The sequence below is a fragment of the Delphinapterus leucas genome, chromosome 3, assembly GCF_059928025.1.
Source record: "Delphinapterus leucas isolate spDelLeu-1000000601 "Yukka" chromosome 3, BTC_Dleu_Yukka2, whole genome shotgun sequence".
Classification (NCBI taxonomy): Eukaryota; Metazoa; Chordata; class Mammalia; order Artiodactyla; family Monodontidae; genus Delphinapterus; species Delphinapterus leucas.
Window position 1 is genome coordinate 96189417 of NC_143131.1, and position 23108 is coordinate 96212524.

Sequence of the window (23108 nt, forward strand, 5' to 3'; positions counted from 1 at the left end):
TGCACTCTGGGTTATTCTGATATACCTAGACGGCAGAAGTAAGGAAAAGGAGAAATGAAACAATCGGATGAGAACTTGGGTTATGTCAGAAAATCTTGATAGTAGCTTTAAAAGAGTACCTTATTTCCTACAGTTGAAAAAAGATGTGTTTGAGGACCAAGCCTAGGGTCTGACTATATGGGTTGCAGCACCAGTTAAATGCTTAAACCCATGAAGTCTGTTACATTAAAATAGGGACACTTATGGGAAAATGAGTGGGGTACTGACCACTGAGTCCTGTATGGAGACATACTTTATAGCAAAGAAAGTATGACAATGATTTCACACTGATGTAATTCACGATCTTGCCATGTGCCCCATCTCCAGTTAGCCACAGGATTGCTAGCAAAGCAGAATAGCCTACTGAAGACACAATTTTGGCACCAGCTCAAAGAAAGCAACTTCAAGTTTAGGATGCTCTCTTACAGGATATGGCATATGCCTTAAATAAGCAGCCAACATATGGTGCATCTTCCTCCACAGTTAGATTGCATGGATCTGGGAACCAAGCAACATGTAACATATGCAAAAATTCATATCATATACTAGGCCACGAAGCGGGGCTTAATAAATTCTTAAGAATTGATGTCATATAACTTCTTTTCCAGAAAGGGTACAGAAAAATTAGAAACTAACAATAAAAAGAGAGAAGAAACCCTCATATGTTTTGGAATTTTTAGACACACATTACAAAAAACTTCATGGGTGCTGTACGGCAAGAAGAAACAAAAGGTGTAGAGTTTGGAAAGGAAGTAATAAAATTGTCATTATTTGCACCTAACCTGAATGTGTATGTAGAAAATCTAAACTACCCCCCACCACACCAAAAACTTATTTAAATTCATATGTGGATTTAGTAAGGTTACTGGATGCAAGGTCAACATGCAAAAATCAATTGTATTTCTATATGATATTAATAATGAATATCAGAATACAAAATTTTTAAAATACCATTTTTGATAACTAAACAACAGTATTTTAGCTGTCAAAAATAGTATTGATAGCTAAAAAAAAATCAAACGTCCAGAAATTAACTCTGGGGAAAAAAAAATTCAATGAGTAATTTAAAGCAGGCCTAAGTAAACTGAGAGATATGCCACTTTCATGGATTGGAAGACTAAATATTGATTAAATATCACTCCTATCCACATAGAGAACAGACTTGTGGTTGCCAAGGGGTAGCGTGGGAGGGAGAGGGATGGACTGGGAGTTTGGAGTTCGTAGATGCAAACTATTACATTTAGAATGGATAAGCAACAAGGTCCTAATGTATAGCACAGGGAATTATATTCAATATCCTGTGATAAACAATAACGGAAAAGAATATAAAAAAAGAACGTACATATGTGTATAACTGAGTCACTTTGCTGTACAGCAGAGATTGGCACAGCACTGTAAATCAACAATATGTCAATTAAAAATTTTTTAAAATATCAGTTCTATCCAAATTGATCTAGATTTGATGTAATCTCAATCAAAATCTCAACAGGTTTTTTTTTTTGTTTGTGGAAATTGACAAGCTGAGTTAAAAATTCATATGGTAATGCAAAGAATCTAGAATGACCAAATCAATCTTTCAGAAGAAAAAATTTGAGGATTTAGACTACCAGATTAAGACTTATCATAAAGCATATTAAATAAGACAATATGATATAAGCACATGGATATTAAACAATGGTAACAAAATGAGAGTCTAGAACAGACTCACAGAAAAATACCACTGCAATTCTTTGGGGGTAGGGGAGAGTTATCTTTTCAATATTCTTTTCAATAAATGGTGTTGGATCAGTTGGATAACTCTATGGAAAAGAAAATGAACTTTGATTCCTATATAATAACATCTACAAAAATTAATATGAAATGGGTAATAAACTTAAATGTGAAAGGTAAAACAATGAAGCTTTTAGAAGAAAATAACTTCATGATCTTGGGGTGAGCAAAAATTTCCTAAATAGGACATAGTAAGCACTATCACTGAAAGAGAAAAATTAGATTTCATTGAGTTATAAACTTATATTCATCAAAAGATATCATTTAGAGAGTGAAAATACTGGAATAAGAAATTCACAGTACATATAACTGATAGAGGATTCATAATCAGAGTGTATGAAGAATTCTTACAACTCAAGGAGAGGAAGACAACTAATCCAATTTAGAAATAGACAGAAGTTCTGAAAAAATAGTTCATAAAACAAGATATGCAAATAGTCAATAAGCATATAAAAAAGGTGTTCAACATTATAGTCAGCAGGAAGATGCAGACTAAAATGACCTTGAGATATTACATACACAACAAGAATAGCTAAAATTAAAAAAGAAAAATGGACAATATCAAATATTGAAGGGATGTGAAACAATCAGAACTCTCACACATTACTGGTGGGAGTGTAAGCTGGTAAAAACCACCATGGAAAACTGTTTGGAAGTATCTAATAAAGCTAAAATATGCTTACCCTATGACCAGCAATTCTTCTGTTAGCTATATATCCAAGAGAAATGAGTGCATATGTCCACCAAAAGACATTATAAGAACATCCGTAGTAGTTTTATTCATAATAGCTCCAAATTAGAAACAACCTAAATATGCATCAAGAGTAGAATAGACGAGGGACTTCCCTGGTGGTCCAGTGGGTAAGACTCCGTGCTCCCAATGCAGGGGGCCTGGGTATGATCCCTGATCAGGGGACTAGATCCCGCACGCATGCCGCAACTAAAGAGTTCATATGCCACAACTAGGAGTCCGCATGCTGCAACTAACAAGTCCGCATGCTGCAACTAACCAGTCCACATGCTGCAACTAAGAGACCACATGCCACAGTGAAGATCCTGCATGCCGCAATTAAGATCCAGAGCAGCCAAAGTAAATAAATAAAATAAATAAATATTAAAAACAAAAGAATAGAATAGACAAATGAGTATATTTGTTCCCAGTAATGGAGAGGAAAGAAAAACCAATCATTGCTACAACATGGATAAATCTCACAGTTATAAAGTGGAATACATGATTCGAATTCAGATGATGTTCAAAAAGAGGTAAAACTAATGCATGAAATTAAAGTCAACAGTAGTCACCTCTAGGGATGTATTTATGGGGAAGGGGCATAAGAGACCTCTTTGGGATGCTAGAAATGTTCTATATCTTGATCTAGGCAGTGGCTATACAGGTATATACATACATAAATTTTATTGGGTTACTTGCTTAAGAATTGTGTACTTTATGTATAGTATACCTCTACAACAAAATTTTTTAGAAGTTGTGGGTTAAAGAAAACAATTATACTGAAAATTATAAAATATTTGGAATCGAATGATACAGAAAGCACTACATGTCAAAAATTGTGGCTAACAGCTAATGCAGAACTTAGAGGGTAATTTATAGCCTTAATTGCATATATTAGAAAACAAGAAAGATGGAAAATTAATGAGCTATTCAAGTAAAAGTTTGCTAGAAAAAGAATCATACAGAAATTCTAAAGAAAATTGAAGGAAATATATTGAAAGCAGAAATAAATGTAATAGAAAACAAAAATAGTAGCACAGAAGAGGAGAAATGCGTTGAGAGAAAGCAATAAACAGAAGTCAATAGAGAAAAGAAAATGAAGAGCAGAAATGAATTAGTAGTTGCAGAGCAGAAGAAACAGAAGCACCAAAATGGATAAGTCCTACTATCTACTCTGTGATTCTAGGATGTGGTAATTTCTAGAGTGGATGTTCTGTTCCAGGGTTGTAGTAAGACTACTGGAGCCACAGCAGTATAGGGAACTATACTTCATTTCTCCATGAAGACGGTTGAGATTGTTTTCTGCCATCCCTCATTTTCATATGAATTCTTGCAATGAAATCTTGAGGTAACTTGAACTTGTCTCTAATTCTTGCAACCTGTTGTGTTTACCTGACCAACCTCCTTTCCCTCTTCTTTTGCTAACAGCATACCATTGAACCTTCGGGGAACCACTCCAAACACTTTCTGATTACATACAGTTTTGTTTCCTGAGATACTGACACAATCTTCCAGTTCTGTGTAGGGCCCATGATCCAGGCATGGTTAAGTAAAGCAAAATCTTATAGGAGATTGATGCAGGGATGGGCACCTGCTCAGTCAAGCCAGTCAATATCATTCCCATGATTTTTCTGAAACCACTGAGAAGAAGACAATCTCTTTCCTAGAGGTTACTAGCCTGGTTGAATGAAGCCTGGAGTTGGTGATGACCACCTTTCCAACACAATGGGAAGAATGCCTTGCTTGAGAATGAAGCCAACATAGAAGAAAGCAGAGCAGAGATGGAGATTGAGAGAAGGTGTAGGAGTCACTGCTAACAATATTGTTGGAGGTCCTGGATCCAGCAGGGTTTGTACCCATAATCAATTCCTTTTTTGCTAAAACGATTTTTTTTTCTAGATATCTGCATTTGCAACCCAATGTCCTAATAGCACCTGTTGACCAATACAAAAAAAATCTATCTCAACTACTTTTTTTTATTTGTATCATTGCTCTTTCAGCAACCCACAGGGTCTCTGTATACATTTTCCCTTAATGTTACAATTATTTTTTCCATTCAAATTAGTGCTTATAAGATGGTTTCAGTATTATGCATCAACATGTATAAAATTTTTGCCAACTGCATGAGTTTTTATTGGAACTTTTAGGAGATTCAGCCAGTTTAAGTTTAAATTTGGGAGATGAATAAAATAATTTGGCAGGGCCCATGTACATTCAGTAGTTTTAGTACAAATATAGCTTCCCTGAAGAATAATTCTCCCTTCTTCCATGGAGCCTCCTGGGCATAGGCTGCTAAAATGAGATTTATAATTACTGGCACAATCAAAATGCTCAGAGAGATCAGGGCTCTTAGAAACTGTGTTGAGCTCTCATTATTTTTCAGATATTTAGAATTCAACCCTTCTGAGTGCTATCCTCAATTTCCCCACAAAATTCATGAGTAGAGGAAATAAAAATCTCAGCAATACCTACAGAGCCAGCAGAATAAATGCTGAGCTAATCTCCATTTCACCCTGGGATCTGCTCCCAGGCCAAGCCCTTGTCTAATATTCACTGTGTGTGCCTTCTCTCATGAATGTGCTCTCCTCCAGAAAAAAGCCTGCATTCCCACACCATAAAGGCTGAAAGGATTCTCTGGTGCTTTCAAAGCACACAAGATGACACTAAGAAAGCTTGCAGTTTTCATTGTTATGGTTTTCAGTTCCAGTTTTAACAGCGTGAATTTTTATAGCAGATCTTTCTTCTTAGTTAACGCTAATCAGAGGTTAATCAGACAGAACTTTAGAGACTGCAGATGACTGTATTATTCTTCCCTCTAAATTAGAGTCTTAACTAATGAAATGTACAGCCATTCAAACAACAGTCCTGCAGTTCCCAAGCAAACAAGTTCTACCACAAGAGCTTTGATAGGTTTTGTGTGTGTGATTTTTCCCCCTCTGTCTCTGGACTAAGCAAGACGCATTCCCATTTTAAGAGGTGTTGAAAATGAACTACTTTTTCAGCAGACAAGCAATAGGAGTATTTCTTTTGGCTTGCTGCCTGGCTCATTTTATTTCTAAACACTGATGTTGTTGCATCAATTAAGGTGATATGCCAAATCAGATTTACAAACATTTAATTATTGGAATAAATTCAGATAAGACTAAATCTGAAGTTCTCCAAAGGACTGAAAAACAAGAAACATATCTGTCTCCTACCTGGAGTATCTAGGCCTTAATATTTGCAAGTAACTTTTGCTAAAAATAATTTCATTTTTACTGATGCTCATCAATATCTCTGGTGTCTAGCATAAATATATCTTGAATAACTGAATCAATGAATGGACTGAATTCTAGTTCATCAGGGAAATTTTCACTTTCTTTTTATATCATACTCTGGCATTTAAAACAAACTTTTCATTATTTGTATAACTTTAACAACTTTGGTTTGCAAATAGTTAACAATGAAATCTTTGCTGATTGAGGTCATAAACAGAAACTTTTGATTTATCACATGTTCAGATGTCTTCCTTTTCAGGAATTATTCCTTCCTTACATTTTGTCCCAGAAGCCTAATGGGTAATGACTGAAAAGGAAAATTCAATATTTATCTTCTTTCTTAGGATTGGCCAGTAATTTGGTAGCCTGAGAGAATTTCCCTGTTCATTGATTGGTGGAATTCTTATGGATGGGTAAACAGTCCTTTGTAAGATGCTGATCTGCAAAATCAAGTCAGACAGAGTGTCAAATAAGAGGCAAAATTCCATTTCCCCTGAGGGCCAATGTGGCCTGAAGAAACAGAGCAAGTTTCTCGAGCTTTTACGTTGCTCTACTCATGAGGTCCAAATATGCTCTCCTCTATAATTTATCTCCTTAATTCCACCGTGAATTTTTAATCCAGAAAGAAAACTTTTTCAAGCAGTTTTAAGTTATTTGTTTGTTCAACCATCTATTTCTTTTGCATGGTAATTGCCTTTTAGAGTGAGGATTAGGCCTATGGTGTGTGTGTGTGTGTGTGTGTGTGTGTGTGTGTGTGTTTGATTTTCAATGAACACATTTGTTTATCCAGCTCTTTTTTGTTGGTCTGTGGAAATACTTTTTTTAAATTGAAGTCTAGTTGATTTACAATGTTGTTAGTTTCAGGTGTACAGCAAAGTGATTCAGTTATATTTACATATACATATGTCCATTCTTTTTCAGATTCTTTTCCCATATAGGTTATTACAGAATATTGAGTAGAGTTCCCTGTGCTATACAGTAGGCCCTTGTTGTTTATCTATTTTATATATAGTAGTGTGTATATGTTCATCCCAACCTCCTAATTTATACCCTACCTTTCCCCTTTGGTAACCATAACTTTGTTTTCTATGTCTGTAGTTCTATTTCTGTTTTGTATATAAGTTCATTTGTATCATTTTGTTATTGTTTACCCAGTTTTAGAGCAGCATTCCTTGTTTTAACTGTTTCAGTAACTTCCAGAATCTATCACTATAAGGCTTTCTAAGAGTACAACTTGTGCAAGCAGGAACTCAACCCATACACATTTTAGGCTTTATTTAGAAAACAAAATCTGGACACACTATCCTTTCAGGCATTAGAGTTCTGTCTTGACCTTTTTGAAGCATCAAAGTCAAACACTGTGGTCGTGATCACCTTTTCTCTCTGCTGTTATGCCACTAGCATCATATTTTCTCTTACCCATCCTTGCTTGAGGATCAACTCTGATTCCTACAAAATGAGTGATTTTTTAGTATTTATTCCATGTAAATTATGACTTCATTTGAAGAATTAAAATTACTTTTATAAAATATGCATGTTTTCTTCTCCACCACAATTTTGTTATTGTCATATTCCAGCCTCCTGGTCTCTCTCCCTCAAGGTCTTTGCGCTTGGCCCAGTCTTCATCTCTAGCTGACCACATCCTGAAATGTCTGACTGTCCATCACCAATCAAATATCCTAGCTTCTGAGTTCCTCATCCTTCTCAATGCCAGGCATCTTCATCTATAGCCCACAAAAACAGTTCCCATGGGCCATACTCTGTCATAATTTAAAGCTGATCTTCAGGGCTTCCCTGGTGGCACAGTGGTTGAGAGTCCGCCTGCCGATGCAGAGGACACAGGTTCGTGCCCCGGTCCGGGAGGATCCCACATGCCGTGGAGCAGCTGGGCCCGTGAGCCATGGCCGCTGAGCCTGCACGTCCGGAGCCTGTGCTCCACAACGGGAGAGGCCACAACAGTGAGAGGCCCTCGTACCGCAAAAAAAAAAAAAAAAAAGCTAATCTTCAGTGATATACCCTAAATATTAACAGAGCAACCTCTGTCAACAATCTCTTATTCTTGTAGCTCACTCTTTTCTTCCAATATATCTAATCTTATCCATGTCCAGTCCTCTGAGCCATTTAGTTTTCTTCCAATTTACCACCTTCCCCTTGATGGCATTTTTGGTCCATTGTGGTATTTGTTGACTTGTCTTCATGTCCTTCTGTTTTACTGGACTCAAAATCACAGCCCAGGATCCATGCCATCATATTTTTCATCTGTTCCTATTCATAGGTGGGTGCATATGGTGGACAAGATTGTACAACATTATAGACGAGAAACACTGGTAAATAATTGTCTCCAGTCATAATCCTGAGCCCTCTTTTACCTCTGGCCTCAGTCAGTAGATGACTTTGTTCCTGACTTCATTGAGAAAATCCAAGTCATTGCATAAGTATGCCCTCAAATGACCAACCTTGCCCCCTCCAAATGCATCTTACTTGCACATTCTTATCTCCTTTCAGGCTATCTCAGTAAAAGAGGCTCCTTCCTCCTGAAAAGGGGTAATCTCTCCACATTAGCTTTTTTTTTTTTTGACCACTCTGCACAGCATGTGGGATCTTAGCTCCCCAACCAGGGATCAAACTCCCTGCAGTGGAAGCACAGAGTATTAACCACTGGACCACCAGGGAAATCCCTCTCCACTTTAGTTTTTTATCCTGTCCCATGACTCCTCTCTTTCCCATCACTTGCCTACTCCATGAGCTCCTTCTTCTTCAGCAAATATTTACTAAACATTTAGTTCTTTCTTTGCACCACACTCCCACTACCTTCTTCTGGGGAAATTACTGCCTTTCTTGAGAAATGCTTCTGACCCCTTATCTAACCAGGTAGCTCAGCATCACTGGCCATGTTTTCACATAATCTTACATGCCAGTCACAGCTGATTCTCAAGGAAGAGTTTCTATATCAGCCCTGGGAATAAGCTGAAGGTGAGACCCCAAAGACCTGAGCATTCATTCACAGGTGCCATGCCTTTGGAAAAGTATTAAAACTCTTCGCTCTGAGAGGCTGGGTTGAATTGGTTTGTTGTTCTAAACAAGGGAGAGAAAAAAACCAAAAGCAGGGAGAATAGGAGGATCAAGATGAACAAACAAAATGGGGGCTGGCTGGGACTAGGTGGAGAGTGTTGGTGAAACCCCAAGGTTGGGGAGGGAGAGGGGCAGGCAGAAGGGGAAGGAAGGGAGTGGAGAAAGTGGTAGGTGAAGAACATTTTAAGAATGAGAAACCTAATACTTTATTTGCAAGTGTTTGTGTGGCTGTCGTTTCACTCTCCCTCCATCTTCCTACACATCTTCCCAAAACATCTTTCTGAGGGGATTTTGTTGTTGATGGTGGGATTTAAAGAGGTATTGAATTTCTCATCTGCATTGCTGTTAGGCAGCACAGAGGCCTCTCACATGGAAGAGAGAATCAAAAGAAAGTGATCATGAGATTGTGAAATGTGTCCACTTGCATCCCACCCGTGAAACATAGAAATCATGAGAAGAGCTCGGACTTCCATGTGATTGGGGTTCAAGTCAACTTTACCATTTTTTCTGAAAGGTCAGGGGGAAGGCCCTGCTGACACTGGGTTATATGTTTTATTTCCAAGTAGATAAATGGCAATCCGTGTGCAGTTGCAAAGCAAAGCAATGATTCTCAAAATAAGATTTGCCAAACACTAATGGGATTTGGGATTCCTCTTTGTGCAAGTCCTATTCTTTTTTTTATTATGAGTGACTAGTGCACAATTATATAGACTTATTTTACTAAGTGAATACTAAAATCAACTGGTTAGCAGAGTTTAGTGGAGACTAATACAAGACACCTGGCTATCACTGAGTGTCATAAAATTCCCTTTGTACCTGATGCACAAAAAGAACAGAATTTCCGTAATTCTCAGACTGAACCATATTATCTCCAACAACAATGCTGACATGAGCTGCTGTTGCTGAAATAATGAATATAAATTAATGATTTTTACTTTTGTGGATCATTTTGTTTTTATGTAATGGTAATTTTTTGTGTAATTGCTGCAATGTTACCATCATTATTTTAAGTCTTTGTTATCACCAAGTTCTTTGTTCCAGCAGGAGATGGTTACAGCTTGGGTAGGTAGGCTGCAATGCCTTTTGTCCTATGTTGGCAGATTTCCAAGCAATTTTAAAACCACTAATCTTAGGGGCTTTCAGTAATGCCTTTGTAAGCAGCTTTTCATTCTGTGCTTCAAAGAGATGGATGCTAGAGGATGGGAAAGTTGTGCTCACTTTCACTTTGGAAAGGTTGGCAGCCTCATTTTGATGCATCCATTTATTTGTGTGTCTCTAGGGTCAGTAGTGATGTCTCCTCTTTTTTTTTTTTTTTTTTTTGCAGTACGCGGGCCTCTCACTGTTGTGGCCTCTCCCGTCGTGGAGCACAGGCTCCGGACGCGCAGGCTCAGCGGCCATGGCTCACAGGCCCAGCCGCTCCGCGGCATGTGGGATCTTCCCGGACTGGGGCACGAACCCGTGTCCCCTGCATCGGCAGACGGACTCTCAACCACTGCGCCACCAGGGAAGCCCTGATGTCTCCTCTTTAATTCCTAATTTTATTAACTTGAGTCTTCTCTAAATTTTTTAACAAATTAATTTATTTTATTTTTGGCTGCATTGGGTCTTCTTTGCTTCTAGCAGGCTTTCTCTAGTTGTGGCGAGCCGGGGCTACTCTTCGTTGCAGTGCGTGGCTTCTCATTGCGGTGGCTTCTCTTGTTGCTGAGCTTGGGCTCTAGGCACGTGGGCTTCATTAGTTGTGGCACACAGGCTCAGCAGTTGTGGCTCAGGGGCTCTAGAGCAGAGGCTCAATAGTTGTAGCACATGGGCTTAGCTGCTCCATGGCATGTGGGATCTTCCCGGAGCAGGGCTTGAACCCGTGTCCCCTGCATTGGCAGGTGGATTCTTAACCACTGTGCCACCAGGGAAGCCCTCTAATTTTTTCTTGGTCAGTCTAGCTAAAGATTTACCAATTTTTATTAAAGTTTTCAAAGAACCAACTTTTGGTTTTGTTGATTTTTCTCTACTTTGTTTCTATTCTCTACCTGATTAATTTCCATTCTACTCTTTATTATTTTCTTCCTTTTTCCCTGCTTTAGGATTACTTTGTTCTTAAGCGTATTAAAGTAGGAGGTTAGGCTATTGATGTGAGATCTCACTAATTTTTTTAATTAAAAATTGTTTTTTTCCTTCTAGTTTTATTGAGATATAATTGATATACAGGATAAGTTTAAGGTGTAGAGAAAAATGATTTGACATATACATCATGTGAGATCTTATTTTTTTAATACAAACATTTACACCTATAAATTTCTAAGTACTACTTCAGCAGCATCCCATAAGTTTTAGTACGTCGTGTCTTCATTTTCACTCATCTCAAAAGATTTTTAAGTTTCTTTTGTGACTTCTTTGACTCATTGACTATTTAGGACTATGTTGTTTAATTTCCATATATTTGAGAATTTCCCAAATTTTTTCTGTTATTGGTTTCTAATTTCATTCCACTGTGATTAGAGAACTTACTTTGTCATTTCAATACTTTTAAATCTATTGAAGCTTTTTTTATGGCCTAGCATATAGTTTATACTAAAGAATGTTCCTTGAGCTCTTGTTAAGAATATATATTCTGATACTGTTGAGTGGAGTAGTCAATAGATATCTATTAGGTGTAGTTGGTTTTTAGCATTGTTCAAGTCTTTTATTTTCTGCTTACCCTCTGCTGAGTTGTTCTATGCATTATTTATTTTTTCAGAGACAAGTGACTATTATTCACAGCATAGCAAGCAGCATACGCATCAGGGAACTATAGTTCCCGGAGCCCCAGTTCCCAAAGGACACTGTGAAGGGTGTCAGGTGATACCTGCAGAAGTAATAGGGTACATAATGGGGGGGAAATCCCCAAATTAAGGTACCTGAGCCTTTTATGATGGGCAGTAAGTCTGTCTGATCTTTGCTCCTGAGAGAGACATTATCTTGTTTACTGGAGAGTAAATAAATCTACCTTTTGCTCCAAGGAAAACATTATTTCTATCTTCCAAGACTATTCCAAACATCCTTGAAGAGATAAAAAGGCAGTTAGTACCTCTGCAAGACATGTAGAAATGTGAGGCCCGTGAAGAATTGTTTCTCAACACTTACCTAAGTCTTTCTCATCACTAAAAAACACTCCCTGGCTCCCTTTCCCCTCCAATTACTACTGATCATTATTGTTTTGTCCACAACAAAATATCTCAGAGTGTTTCCATTTTGTCATCACCCAGTCACTTCTCCAGTCATTGCATTTTGAATTTCACTTCCACTCTTGAATACAAGACCCTTTGCCATTCTGATCTAACTTGTACTTTCAGAAACTTTCACACTTATAACAACACTCTCTTTGAGACTCTTTCTTCCCCTTGTGACTCTTTCTTCCCCTTGCTTTCTTAAGATGAAATGTCTGCACCTTTCTTCTTCTTCCTTCTCGTTACTCTCCCCTCTTCCTTTTATTGAGATATAAATTTACATATCAAAAAATTCACCAAAGTGTACAATTCAGTGGTTTTTAGTATACTCACTATATCGTGCGATTATCACCACTATCTAATTCCAGAACATTTTCCTCATCCACAAAAGAAACCCCCTACCTATTAGCAGTCAGTCTCAATTCCCTTCTTCCCCTATTCCTGGAAACCATTAATCTGCATCCTGTCTCTATAGATTTGCCTATTCTGAACATTTCATATAAATGGAATCATGCAATATGTAGATATGGTCTTTTGTGACTGGTTTCTTTCACTTAGCAAGGTGCTTTCAAAGTTCATTCATCTTATAGCATGTACTGATATTCTTTTGTTATGGCTGAATAATATTGCATTATATAGATACATCACATTTTGTTATCCATTCATAAGTTGATGGATACTTCGGATGTTTCCATCTTTTGGTCATTATGAATAATGCTGCTATAAACATTTGTGTACAAATTTTTATGTGAGCATATATTTCAATTCTCTTGGGTTATACCCATTATTGAAAACAGAATATTGAAATCGCTATCTACTATCGTTGAATAGTCAGTGTTTGCTCCATGTATTTTGGTTCTTGTTATTAGGTGCATATATTTATAATTATTATATCTTCCTGATGGATTGACCTGTTTACTATTATAAAATGTCTGTCTTTATTTTTGGTTACATTTTTTGTTTCACTCTCTATTTTGTCTGATATTATTATAGCCACTGCAGGTTTCTTTAATTGCTACTTGCATGGTATAAATATATTTTTTACCCTTTTACTTTCAACCTATTTGTATTTTGAATCTAAAGTATGTTTACTGCAGACAGCACATAGTTGGATCTTGCTTTTTTCTTAATCCAGTTTGACAATCTCTGCCATCTGATATTCTTTTTTTCCCTACATGCATCATGTCTTCTTTGTTCCACTGTTCCTTCTTACTACTTTCTTTTGCATTAAGTAAATATTTTTAGCTTTTTTTTGGCTGTGTCAGGTCTTAGTTGTGGCACATGGGATCTTCGCTGAGGCATGTGGGATCTTTCATTGCGGCATGTGGGCTCTTTGTTGTGGTGTGCCTGCTTCTCTCTAGTCATGGCGTGTGGGTTTTCTCTTCTCTAGTTGTGGTGCACAAGCTCCAGTGTGCATGGGCTCTGTAGTTGTGGCACGTGGGCTCCAGGGCACGTGGGCTCTGTAGTTTGCAGCACACGGGCTTTCTTGTCGAGGCACATGAGCTCAGTAGTTGTGGCGCGTGGGCTTAGTTGCCCCGTGGCATGTGGGATCTTAGTTCCCTGACCAGGGATCAAACCCACATCCCCTGCATTGTAAGGCGGATTCTTTATCACTGGACCACCAGGGAAGTGCCTAGCATAAATTTTAATTCCTTTAATGATTTAAAAAAATATTTTTTGGATTTATTTTCATAATGGCAGACTTACCATATGCATTTTAACTTATCAGCATCTACTTCAGACTTATACTAACTTAATTTCACTAAGATATATAAATGTCACACTATATAGTTCTATTCTTCTTCCCCCTTTTTGTGCTATTATTGTTATATATATATATTACATATATATGTTATAAACTCCAAAATACATTGTTGTAATTATTACTTTATATACTTTTATACATTTTAAAGAAGTTGAGAGAAGACAGGAGAGAAAGTATGTATTTATAGAGTTTGTTATATTAACTTTCTTATCCACCATATGTAGTTCTCTTCATTTATTCCTGTGGGAATAATTCCTGTGAGTTACCATCTGGTGTTATTTTCTTACTCCAATATGGCTTTACTCCCACCTATGTTCTTTGTGCAGTTATTGTCAAATATATTGCATTTCCATAAGTTATACTCTCCAAAATACAACTATATGCATGTTGTTTTACACAAGAGCTTTTTTTTTTTTTTTTTTGCTGTACGTGGGCCTCTCACTGTTGTGGCCTCTCCCGTTGTGGAGCACAGACTCCGGACGCGCAGGCTCAGTGGTCATGGCTCATGGGCCTAGCCACTCCGTGGCATGTGGGATCTTCCCAGACTGGGGCACGAACCCGCGTCCCCTGCATTGGCAGGCGGATTCTCAACCACCGCGCCACCAGGGAAGCCCCACAAGAGCTTTTTAAAAAGACTTTTCTTTTAGAGAAGTTGTAGGTTCACAGCAAAATTAAGAGGAAGGTACAGAGATTTCCCGTATACCCCCTACCCTCACACGTGCATAGCCTCCCCCATTATCAACATCCTCCCATCCTCTGCCCCAAGTGGTACATTTGTTACAATTGATGAACCTACATTGACACATCATTATCACCCAAAGTGCGTAGTTTACATTAGAGTTTATTCTTGGTGGTGTACATTCTATGGATTTGGACAAATATGTAATGACATGTATGCAACATTATGGTATCATACAGAGTGTTTTCACTGCCCTAAAAATTCTCTGTGCTTCACTTAATAATCCTTTCCTGCCCCCCTCAATGATTGATCTTTTTACTGTCTCCATAGTTTTGCCTTTTTCAAAATGTCATATAGTTGGAATCAGTATATAGACTCTTCAGATTACGTTCTTTCACTCAGTATTATGAACTTAAAGTTCTTCCATGCCTTTTCATGGCATGAGCTTTTCAAGCTCATATCTTTTTCTTTCTTTCTCTCTTTCTTTCTCTCTTCCTCCTTCCTTTCTTCCTCCCTTCTTTCCTTCCTTTCTTCTTTCTCCCTCTCTCTTTCTTTCTTTCTTTTACAGCAAAGCACTTTTTTTTAAAATACAAAATGGGCTGAATAAAAGTGATTTACTGGGACTTCCCAGGTATTGCAGTGGTTAAGAATCTGCCTGCCAATGTAGGGGTCATCGTTGGATTCCCGGTCCAGGAAGATCCCACGTGCCGCGGAGCAACTAAGCCCATGCGCCACAACTACTGAGGCTGCACTCCAGAGCCCGCGAGCCACAACTACTGAGCCCACATGCCACAACTACTGAAGCCCGTGCACCTATAGCCTGCGCTCTGCAACAAGGGAAGCCAGCACAATGAGAAGCCCGCACACTGCAACAAACGGTAGCCCCCGCTCGTTACAACTAGAGAAAGCCCGCGCGCACAGCGAAGACCCAACACAGCCAAAAAGTTTTTTTAAATTAAAAAAAAAAAGTGATTTACTCTTCTCAGCAAATAAAAGTAGTAAATTTCATTTAATTCTAAAAGTATTTCTCATATGTCTGACTCAAGGAAGGAAATAGCCTGTAACGATTTCTAGCTTGGCACAGAATGACAGTTTGCTTTTGATCCTTATTCTACATAACCCAACTATTTTTCAAGGCACATGTAAGCTGCTTCCTTTGTTTTTTTTTTTTTTACTCGAATTTTCCTTACTTATTCCATAAAAGACAGATAATTTAGTTACGTAAGTATGGGTCTCTGCCACTCAGCTTCTCCTGAGAGGAGAGGCGTGACTACAGTAATACAAATACCAGGAAATATGTTTTGCCTTCCTCAAACATTAGAAAGTCATCTGTCTCTGCAGACACAACTGCAGCAATGCCTGTGCCATGAATTAAAAATTTTGATGGCTCACTTTAAAGGGGAAAAATGACACTGGGGCAGTCAATATGTTAAATAATAAATAGCCCTAGCCACTTCTCATATGATAGAAAGTCTCTGTATTTTAAAAAATTCTAATATAAAAAAGATTGATTTATGTAGTTCATATGCATAAATCGAACATTCAAACAACTTTTTTTTGTGTGTGTGTGGTACGCGGGCCTCTCACTGTTGTGGCCTCTGCCGTTGCGGAGCACAGGCTCTGGACGCGCAGGCTCAGCGGCCGTGGCTCACGGGCCCAGCCGCTCCGCGGCATGTGGGATCTTCGCGGACTGGGGCACGAACCCGTGTCCCCTGCATCGGCAGGCGGACTCTCAACCACTGCGCCACCAGGGAAGCCCTCAAACATCTTAAAATTAAATTTTAGGAACAAAACTTTAACATTCAAACAATAGTATAGCTTACAGGGAACACCCAGAAAGTTAATTTGCCTTATCCAAAATACTGATAAAGATGATGAATAAAATGTGTCTCAGCAGCATTTCTGTTCTGGCCAACATCTTAGTTAATGACCATGGCTCCATACGTGAGAAGAGATTGCTAAATAAATCTCTTGGGCTAAATAAACAACAGACTTAACCTATAATTCAGAGAAGATAATCAGAGATATATGTGAATAAAATTAAACTGTTTTATAGAGATGAAGGTAAAAGCTTGTCCATGAGAATAAAATTAGCCTCTGGAAGATGAAAATTCGATTTTTCATGTTTTATCCAGGGTGTCTCCTGAGGTCAGTACACCTCCAGCCCTACCTCTCACATTGTTTTTTAAAACAGCTTTATTGACTTACACAATGTTATATGTCAAATATATCTCAACAAAAGGGAGGGGGGAATGCACATACCATACATGTAAGATGTATAATTCAATAGATTTTAATATATTCAGAGTTGTGCATTCATATAAATGGAATCATACAATAAGTGATCTTTTGTGACTGGCCTCTTAATAATGTTTCCATGGTTCATCCAGGTGTAGCATGTATCAGTGCTTCATTCCTTTTTGTTTGCTAAATAATATTTTATTATATGGGTATACCATGTTTTACTTATCCATTAATCAGTTGATGGGCATTTGAATTGTCCACTCTTTGGCTACTATGAACAATGCTGTTTAACCTGTTGGGCAACTGACAGTCTGTTTTCCAAAGTGGCTGCACAACTCTATAGTCTCACCACCAATGTATCAGAGTTCCAACCTCTCCACATCTTCACCACCATTTGCAATTCTCTCCCTTTTTAATTATAGCCATTCTAGTGGGTGTGAATAGTATCTCTTGATGGTTTTGATTTGCATTTCTCTGATGATTGATTAATCTTTTTATATGCTGACAATCTGTTGTAGTAATCTGTTGTAGTAATTTTTGTTTCTTACAAAAACTGCTGACACATCTAGAAATATTTTCAAAATGCAAGGCATGTTTTTCAGTGCTAAGGCAATTGCTCTGATGCATTTTTCTTGGCTCACTCTCATATGTCACGCTCCATGTTCTGCTGTTTTGCTCAAGGGCTCTACATACAAACAGTTTCACTTGGCTTTGGCTTGCCCATTGTTGAGCCTAAGCTCAACTAAACACATGGAGACTTTGAAAACCTTTCAGAGTAATGCTGTAGTTAAGATCTGGCTAAAGCAAGTATTTCTTCTAACTCCTTGAGCTGCGTATTGCCTTGAGTAATCATCATCTGGATTGTATCCTCTTCAGTGGCACCTTAGTTTCTTTTGAATTCTTCCCTTGCCCAGTCCTTCAGGTATTTGTAATCACAATCATTTGGAACTTGCCAAATTGCCTGCAAAATCCTTCTGTGGAGGAGGAGAACTTGTTGCTTTCTCATGAACTGCTTTAGTGTTACTTTTACTGTGGGTAAGCGGGAAGTGGTGATGTCCTCCAGACAGCGAGGTTCGCCCAAGCTCATTTTTTTCTTTTCTTTTTTTAATTTATTTTTGGCTGCATTGGGTCTTCATTGCTGCACACAGCATTTCTCTAGTTGAGGCGAGTGGGGGCTACTCTTCGTTGTGGTGTACGGGCTTCTCATTGTAGTGGCTTCTCTTGTTGCAGAGCAGGGGCTCTAGGCACATGGGCTTCGGTAGTTGCAGCATGTGGGCTCAGTAGTTGTGGCACACGGGCTTAGTTGCTCTGCGACATGTGGGATCTTCCCAGACCAGGGCTCGAACCCGTGTCACCTGCATTGACAGGCGGATTCTTAACCACTGCACCACCAGGGAAGTCCCAAGCTCATTTCTTTTTAATGCTGCATAATATTCCATTGTCTGGATGTACCAAGTTTATTTGTCCATTCATCTACTGAAGGACAACTTGGTTCCTTCCAAGTTTTGGCAATTGTGAATAAAGCTGCTATAAACATCCATGTTCAGGCTTCTGTGTGGACATAATATTTCAGCTCCTTTGGGTAAACACCAAGGAGCATGATTTCAGGATAATATGGTAAGAGTATATTTAGTTTTGTAAGAAATTGCCAAACTGTTTCCTGAAGTAGCTGTACCATTTTCATTCCCCTCAGCAATGGACGAGAATTCCTGTCGTTCCACATCCTTGCCAGCATTTAATCTTGTCAGTGTTTTGGATTTTGGCCATTCTAATAGGTGTGCAGTATTAAAACAATTCACTGTTTTAATTTGTATTTCCCTGATGATCTATGATGTGGAGTATATTTTCATATGTTTATTTGCCATCTGTGTATCTTTTCTGTTGAGGTGTCTTTTGAGGACTTAGGTCCCTTTTTTAATCAAGTTGTTTGTTTTCTTATTATTGAGTTTTAAGAATTCTTTGTATATTTTGGATGATAGTCCTTTATCACATGTGTCTTTTGCAAATATTTTCTCCCAATCCATGGCTTGTCTTCTCATTCTCTTGACATTATCTTTCACAGAGCATAAGTTTTTAATTTTAATGAAATTCAACTTATTATTCCTTTCAAGAATCATGCTTTTCGTGTTGTATCTAAAAAGTCATTACCATACCCAAAGTCATCTGAGTTTTCTCCTATATTTTCTTCTAGGAGTTTTAAAGTTTTGCGTTTTAACATTTAGGTCTATGACCCATTTTGAGTTAATTTTTGTGAAGGGTATGAGTTCTGTGTCTAGCTTTTTTTTTTTTTGCATATGGATGTCCAGTTGTTCCACAACAATTTGCTGAAAATACTATTATTGCTCCATTTTATTAATATCCCCAGAGTAAGATATAAAACATAAAGTTAATTAATTCTGATAGTATACTCAGAAATGCCATAGTTTCTATTTGACTTTACAAATAATTTAAGGAAAAGTTGTTTTTGTATTAATTGGGTTCCTAATGGGGATATCCCTTCATATGTAGTTAAGAGTGTATGTTTTAGAGTCAAACTTGATTATACCATTTTCCAGTTGTGTGGTCTTAGGCAAGTTGATTAACTTTTTTGAATCTCAGTTTCCTCATCTTTAAATGGGTCAGTATTTTTTTTATGGGGTTGCTGTGAGGGTTAAATAAGGTGCCTTTTGTGAAGGGCTTTTCACATTGGTAGATACTTAGCAAATAAAAACTATTACTATTATTTATACTAGGAGAATGCTTCTTTAGCAAAGGAACATCACAAAGGGTGTTTAAATGTTTCCTTCCCCTAGAAACTATAATAATTAAGAATTCCAGAGTAATCTAATATTACCTTTGAGCCTTAATCCATGGGAACCACAAACGTTCCAGGGAATTATGGCTGGGGAGCAGCATCCTTTTGGAGGACATGAGATATTGTGGGAAATTAAAGGTAGTATATGTGCACAAAATATTCTGGTGATATTCTCTGTATAAAATGAAGGCAGAAGATGAATATGATAAAAGACAAGAGCCCAGTGCTTCTGAAGTTTATTTCTTGTGTACATATTATTCTCTGTTATTTTGTCCCCAACCTCTCCACCTCAGCCCTCCCTTCTTACTGTTTTGTCATTCTGGCACTGCTACACTAGGATTTCCTATAGAGAAGAAGTAATTATAAATGCAGTAGAAATATTTTACTTTCCACTCTCAATTAGGTTAAGAATATGGCTCAATCCTGAAGTTTAGCCATACACTGAGAAGTTGTAATTTATTTAAAAGACTTTCTATATTTAAGCAAATTAATATATACCAATTAATTCATTAATTAAATGAGACCTTAATGTGGCATGACTGTTGTAGGCAATGGAGATAAATTGGTGAACAAGATGGGCAAAGATTTCATGATGCTTCTATGAGTTAATGTTATAAAATCATTAAAGTTGTTACAAAGAGGTTTTTTTGTTTTGAAAATTTTTATTATTATGGAAATTGTCAAACATACAAAAGCAGGGAGAAACTGCAATGTTCCTATCATTTGGTTCACCAATTATTAACACAAGGCCAAACTTGTTTAATGTGTAACTCCCATACTTGAAGACTTTTTGAAAGGCACAGTAAAGACGCTTTGATTTTAGCTTATATGACCACCTTCTCTGCTTTGGGATTTAAAAAATAAGGACACAGCTCTTAATTCTTCCAACCTTAGCATCATGAGAAAAGCTTTTCATTCTTCTCGGTAGGCCAACCTCTCATGAGAAGCCCAGGAGTATCCAATCCTGCACTGAGAGCCGCTAGAAAATTGGATTGCCCTCCCTTTCTGCTGCCTTGCCCCTTACCACATGATGAATCTGGGGAATGAAATTAAGTTTAGTAATCCAACAACTTGGTATGATCCTGGCCCTAGGGCATGACTGTCTCCATGCAGTTCACTCTGGACACAGAACTAGTTTTAAAACACCCATCATAAATTTTATCTATATGTGTATATATATATATATATATATATATATATAATTTACATATATAATATATAATTTATTTATATATGTGTATATATGTATATGTGTGTGTGTATATATATGCACTCCACCCACCACAGTGAGTATGACCATGGTACAAATGTGAAGGGTTTTACTCCCTATGGGCCCTGATTTTGCTTTCTTCATTAGGAATTCAGCATTTTACCATTTCACTTGCTGCCAGTCACTGCCCTGAACAGAAGCCTGCCATCTCAGTGGCTGCACTGCTGTAGGTCCTGACATGTCCTGCTTCATGCAGGACAGCCACCCTTCCATCACCATGTCCTTCTGCACCTCTGAAGTGGAGGTAATCCCGTCCCTATAACACCCAGGCCTACATCCATTTTCTTTTCGGTACGTGAGTAACACTTTTTTAAGGGTAAAACTATACTGTTAGTTGAAATAGGTTGAAGAGGAAAAAATTATGCAAAAAATGGCATATATATATATATATATATATATTTTTTTTTTTGTACGTGGGCCTCTCACTGCTGTGGCCTCTCCCGTTGCGGAGCACAGGCTCCGGATGCGCAGGCTCAGCGGCCGTGGCTCACGGGCCCAGCCGCTCCGCGGCATGTGGGATCCTCCCGGACCAGGGCACGAACCCGTGTCCCCTGCATCGGCAGGTGGACTCCCAACCACTGCGCCACCAGGGAAGCCCCAAAAATGGCATATTTTGATGACAGCTTTTTAAAGGGGGGGGAAAAATAAGAGAAAAGCCTAAAAAAAAATATGCTAGAACACTAGCACAATTTGTCCAAGGATGTTAAGATTTGGGATATTATTTCTAATCATTTCTTTACTAAGTTATGTAATTTTCCACATTTTCTAAAATTAAGATATTTCAACAGTCAGGAAAAAAAAGAAGGCAAAACACTAAAAACCTCTCCAAAGTCACAGCATTAAAAACAGTAAACAAGATTAAAATGGTATTAAATCATTTTATGATTTACTGGCCAGAGGCTTGTTCAAAACCATGTTATAATAGACATCTTACTGTGAAACAGTATGGCTCTGAAAAACCAGACATACGATTGTGCATATGTTTCGTTTTGTCTTTCTTCTGATTTTAGAGTTCATACATGTCCACTTTAGGAAATTTAGAAAATGCAGGAAAACACTGGAAAAGAGTAAACATCACCCTTTGTAAACATACTATGGCAACCATGGAGTGGTGCCTTTCTGACGGTGCAAGGAGTGGAGTGAGAGGACAGCCTCCAGTGGCCACACCTTCAGGGTACTCAGCCTCATCCACCCGAGGCCACGCCCCCAGCACCCTCTCAGCCAATGGCTGAGCTGAGCAGGGGAGGTGGAGGTACTAGAAGCGGGCCATTTCTGCCTGACATAAGACTCCCCAGCTGACAAGAGTATTCCTTTACAGTTTTGCCCCACGGCTCTGTTAAAACTCCTCTGCCTTCAGTCATAACACTGTCTAAAGTGATCTGGGCTTTCTAGCCATCTCACAGAACATTACACTGATCCGTTACATCAATGACATCATGCTGAATGTACAGGTTGAGCAAGAAGGGGTGACGAATATGCTAGAGGCCTTAGTAAGACAGCTGTGCTCCACAGGGTGGAAGATAAGCTTTAGGAGACACAGAAGCCTACTACCTGAGTAAATTTTTTAGAAGTCCAGTAGTCAGGGGTTTGCCAAGACATCCTCTCAGAAGTAAAAGACAAATTTCTGAATCTTGCATTTCCTACTTCAAAGATGGAAGCAAAGTGCTTGGTGAGCCATTTTGGATTCTGAAGGCAACACATTACCCATCTAGAAATACTTCTCTAGCCCATATACAGAGTGATATGGAAGGCTGCCAACTCTGAGTGGTGCCCTGAGTAGGAATGAGCTCTGCAGCGAATCTAGGCTGCAGTGCAAACAGATCTGCTGCTTGGGCCATGTGATTCAGGAGACCCTATGGTGTTGATGATGTCAGGGATGGAAAATGTTGCAGTGTGGCAAGCCCTGGTAAGAGAATCACAACGCAAGTCCTTGGGGTTCTGGAGCAAGGCCGTGCCACTTGCAGTGGAGAATTATATGCCTTTTGAGAAATAGCTCCTAGCATGTTACTGGGCCCTGTTAGAGCCGAAATACTTGACCACAGGGCACCAAGTGACTGTTCATTCAGAATTGCCCATTATGGGGTGGGTTTTGTTAGACTCACCAAGTCATAGAGTGGAACAGGCCCAGCAGCAGTCCACAGTAAAATGGAAATGGAATGTCTGGGATTGAGGCCAAGTAGGAATAGAAGGCATGAGCAAGCAGCATGGGCAGGTAACCCAGACACCATGTGCCCACCATCTTTACACCAGTGCCCCTCCTTCAGCCCACTCATATGGCCACCTATGCA

At 38.5% G+C, this 23108-nt stretch overlaps 1 pseudogene; it reads right to left on the reverse strand.

The window, feature by feature from the left end:
• Nucleotides 1–1115: 1115 nt before the first annotated feature.
• On the reverse strand, nt 1116–23108 carry LOC149749618 (LYR motif-containing protein 2 pseudogene; annotated as a pseudogene).